The sequence below is a fragment of the Agelaius phoeniceus genome, chromosome 8, assembly GCF_051311805.1.
Source record: "Agelaius phoeniceus isolate bAgePho1 chromosome 8, bAgePho1.hap1, whole genome shotgun sequence".
NCBI classification, from domain to species: domain Eukaryota; kingdom Metazoa; phylum Chordata; class Aves; order Passeriformes; family Icteridae; genus Agelaius; species Agelaius phoeniceus.
This window is the reverse complement of record NC_135272.1, coordinates 3,188,465-3,192,930: the sequence shown is the minus strand read 5'-3', so window position 1 is coordinate 3,192,930 and position 4,466 is coordinate 3,188,465. Positions and strand designations below refer to the sequence as shown.

General features: G+C 69.6%; 1 non-coding gene across 1 annotated transcript; it reads right to left on the bottom strand.

Annotated features, from left to right (window-relative positions):
- Positions 1-1,104: 1,104 nt before the first annotated feature.
- On the bottom strand, positions 1,105-1,257 carry LOC129132387 (5.8S ribosomal RNA). Its single transcript, XR_013183370.1, has one exon. It is a non-coding gene; the product is annotated as a 5.8S ribosomal RNA (ribosomal RNA).
- Between the last annotated feature and the right edge of the window lie 3,209 nt (positions 1,258-4,466).

Here is a 4,466-nt window from a genome sequence, read left to right as displayed (position 1 = left end):
GGGAGGGGGGGTTCTGTATGCCACATGTCCCGTGCCCCACCGTGGGGCAGGGATTCGGCACTGGGCTTTTCCCTCTTCGCTCGCCGTTACTGAGGGAATCCTTGTTAGTTTCTTTTCCTCCGCTGACTAACATGCTTAAATTCAGCGGGTCACCACGTCTGATCTGAGGTTTCAAGCCCAAAGCTTGGCCGCGCCGCGCACGGGGGCGCGCGCGACAATGGCCGCCGTGTGTCCCCCGCCCGCTACACCGCCAGTCCCGCCTCCTCTCCGTGCTCCCGGAGGGAGCCAGAGAGAGAGAGCGCACGTGCGCACGAGCGAGCGACAAGGAGACAGAGAGCCCCATCCCAGAGACGAGAACCGAAAAGGGAGTGGGGCAGAGACAGCCCCGCGCGGGAGGACCAGCCGGGCGGTGGCACGCACAACGGCCTCAGTGAGGAGAGAGAGAGGAGCGATGGAGCCCCTCGGAGCGCCCCGAGACCGCAACAGAAGAGGAGGGGGCGGGCGAAGGGAGGACGGGGTCGGAACAACCATCCCCGGCGCTCTCGCCACGTGTGCACACTCGGAAGCATGGCACGGTACCGCCACGGTTCCCACCCGCAGACAGTCGCCCGTGCAGGGGGACGCTGGGGGCGAGGCCGTGGCTCGCCTCCCCTTCTCGCCCTCCTCTCTCTTTCTCTCTCGGCCCTCGGCAGCGCCTTTCGACGCCGTCTCTCACCCTCCCCAGGCTGCCGCGCCACCGCATCCCCGGCATGGTCCTGGTGAGGACGAGCTCCGCCCCAGCGGCTCGCTCCGGGAGCGGGGAGCTACAGAGCGCACCCCGAGTCTGCATTTAGGGGGACGAAGGCCCTGCGCGGCGACGACGACGATCGCGATGACGACAACGCCCGCCGGGCCGCAGTGAAGGGATCGAGGCCGCCTAGGGAAACACTTCCCTCGCCGAACCCCTGACCGCCTTCCCTCCAGGCACCGGCGGGACGCCGCTGCTGCCGCCGCCGCCACCGCCGCCGCCACCAACGCCCCTGCCGCCCGCCGCGGGTGACGGGCCTGAGAGGTGACCCCAGCCGTGCCGGAGGCGTGGCCCCTGGACGGCGATTGATCGTCAAGCGACGCTCAGACAGGCATAGCCCTGGGAGCAATCCGGGGCTGAAAGTGCCTTCGAAGTGTCGATGATCAATGTGTCCTGCAATTCACATTAATTCTCGCAGCTAGCTGCGTTCTTCATCGACACACGAGCCGAGTGATCCACCGCTAAGAGTTTTCTGCCTTTCGGGCACCGCTCACGCCGAGCGGCCCCTTTTTGTAACTCTGGCGCCGAGGACGCGCGGGTGCCTTTGACCGTACGAGCACAGAGAAAACGGAAGGAGAGGAAAAAAAAATCAGTGGAGCAACCCACGCTCTGAAGGCCGGCCAAGAGGCGGGGGAGCCTGCACCCCTGACCGCCTCCCCCCGCGAGGGGAGACGCCGACCTCACAAACGCCGTCCTTTGGAGGCGGCCCAGGCGCCCGGGCTTGGCCCGGCCTCCGTGCAGAGGGCCAGGCGGCGCATGCTGGAATGCGAGAGGGCACGGCAGCCCGCCTGCTTCTCGCTTTCACGGGACAACACGCACAACACACACAGCACGCGGCTGGGGGCGGGTGGCCATCGGTCCCCACACCACGCCGGCTCTCCCTCGGCCCCAACACCGTGGGCCTCACGGAGTGCCGATGCGCCGCTGCCTGGCCGGCTTTTCTCTTCCCCCACTGCATGGCCTTTCCTCCAGGCTCGAGACGGGCACGCGACAACGACCGGCCCCCCAGCGGCACGCTTCCCGTGGGACCGCTCCCCCGGCGGGCGGGCGAGCGACCGGCGGACGCGCTCCACCGCTGGCCCTGGAGGCAGGCGCCGCCGAGACCCGAGCCGGCGTTGCCGGCGCCCGAGGCCTGCCGGACGGCAGAACTGGCTGCTGCCGGGGCTGCACTCTTCAGACCGCCGCCGCTGTGTCGCACTGCTGGGGCCCCTTGCCTCGGGCACGCGCCCAGCGGAAGGCGGTATGGTGCTGAGCCGGGGGGCAACGCCCACTCTCCTCTTTTTCACGCGGAGACCGGGCAAGGAGAAGCACCCCCGCGGCCGCCCCGCACACATTTCTGTGGCCCACATGCGGCCGGGAAGGGCGATGGAGGATGCAACAAGCAGGCCCTGGGACGGGACCGCCGCTGGGCGACAGCGGGTGCCTTCTGACTGACCGCCCCACAGGGAGGGACACCCGTCGAGCGGCGCCGCCACTGCTCGGCACGGGGTCGCCTGCGCTTGCGGGCCTCTGCTGCTGGAGGGCCCACTGAGTGCTCGCCCCTCACAAGCGGGCGGGCGGTCAAGCCAGGGGACGGCTGGCGGACGACAGCGCCGCCAGTGCGCGTTCGAGGAGAAAAAGCTGTCAAGGGGAAGAGAGGCACCGGACGCACTGGACGCGGCACCGTGCTCGCCAGAGACCAGGGCGGCGGTCCGAGGAGAGAGACAGTGGGCGGGCCCCAGCGGCCATGACCCTGCAGCCGAGGAAGGACAGAGAGCGTGCGCTCTTTGCCAGCGTCGCCCGTTGCAACGAGGCGAGCGGGTCAGCCCCCGCGGCCGAACGCGCGCCGCAGCCTCTCCGTCGAGGCCAGGGCGCGGGGGGGGGGCAGGGCGCCCCTCCTTGGTGCAGCGCGGTTGACTGCTGCGGCGCGCGGTGGGACAACGACGGTGACGGAGGAGCGCGGCTGGTGGTGTTGGGACAACCACTGCAGGGGATCGGCGGGAGTACCTGCTCCCCACCCCTCAGTGGCGCCCTGCACGGCCACCGCCCGGCATGCCTGCCGCCGCCGGCACCGCCGGCACCACCGCTGCCAAGGCAGGCCGCGCCGAGCTGCCCGAGTTTTTAAACTGCCGCCCTGCCCAACCGGCCCCTTTCAGCAAACCCGCAGTGTTTGACGACACCGAGGGAAAAAAACGGGGGGGACCACCAAGGTGCGGAGCACTTGGTACCTGGCCCTGGGGCGAGGGAAACGACCTGCCTGGCCCCGCCGGGATGCCTCCCCCGCTGCCGCCCTCAGGAGAGCGTCCACCGGCGGGGGCGCACCCGACATCTGCCGCCACCACCGCCACATCCTTCTCGGGGCCCGGGGTTTCCCTCAGTAGCCCAGAGCTGTGTGTCCGAGAGGACCGCCATGGCTTGGGCCACCCCGCCGGCGCGGGGGGACGCGAGCCCGACCCTTGAGCACACCTTGGGCCCACGCGTGCGACACGAAGTGCGGCACGGAATGCCCGGAGGCCTCGGCCCCTGGAGTTTCTCTGCCGCGCGCGAGAGGGGGGCCGCTCAGCCCGAGAGCGGGGAACTCTGCCGGCCGGCAAAGGTCCCGCTCCCCGGTGTGGGAAGGGCCGGAGGAGTGGCCTCCTCCGAGCCCCGAAGGCGCCCCCGCCACCTGGCTGCCTCGCCCTTTCCACCTCGGCCGCCGATGGGTGCCGCGGCTGGATGGCCGGTCGTCGCTTGATGGGCGAAGTGGCGAGGGAAGGGACGGGTGCGCCTCCAGGAGGGGCCGTGCCAAGCACTCCTCCCTCCCGGCACCCGGGCAGCTTTCTCGCACGCATGCCGAGGAGAGCCGAGCTCGGGAGAACTCAGGCCGCGCCAGGGTGCCCACAGGCAGCACACTGGCAACCGGCGTTCGGCGGCGCCAGCCGCAGCAGTGCGAGGGAGGCGAGGGAGCCCACGGCCGCGCCCCCGCTCTCCGGCGGGGATGGACCGGCGGCAGACCAGCGCAAGGCCATGGTGGGGGGGCGGGTATTGGGGATAGGGGGGCAAGCCGTCGCGATGGCGGTGAGCATGCTATGCTTCTAGGCCCAGCTGCGATGCACGGTGTAGCGCGGGAAGAGCCCCGCCTGTGCGCACGGTGGCGGGTGCGCTTCGCCGCACTGAGCGGCTTTTCCCCCCTCTCCCAATTCCGACCCCCCGCGCCCGGAGGTGCCGCATGCCTCCAGTCTCTCTCCCTCTGGGGCTGTGACGTGCAGCGAAGGGGAAGGGCGTGTGGCCCCCAGTGCCGACCAGGGCCGGCGGCCGGGGGCCGAGTGCGCGAACGGAGCGGGCGTGCGAACGGAGCAGGCGTGCGAGTGACGCTGTGCGCGCGCCGCCGGCCAGACGGCCTGGCACAATGCGGCAGGCGCCAAGCCCCACCGGTAATGATCCTTCCACAGGTTCACCTACAGAAACCTTGTTACGACTTTTACTTCCTCTAGATAGTCAAGTTCGACCATCTTCTTGACACTCCTGCAGGGCCGGGGCCGACCCCGCCGGGGCCGATCCGAGGACCTCACTAAAACCATCCAATCTGTGGTAGCGACGGGCAGTGTGTACAAAGGGCAGGGAATTAATCAACGTGAGCTTATGACCCGTGCTTACTGGGAATTCCTCGTTCACGGGGAAGAATTGCAATCCCCGATCCCCATCATGAATGGGGTTCAAC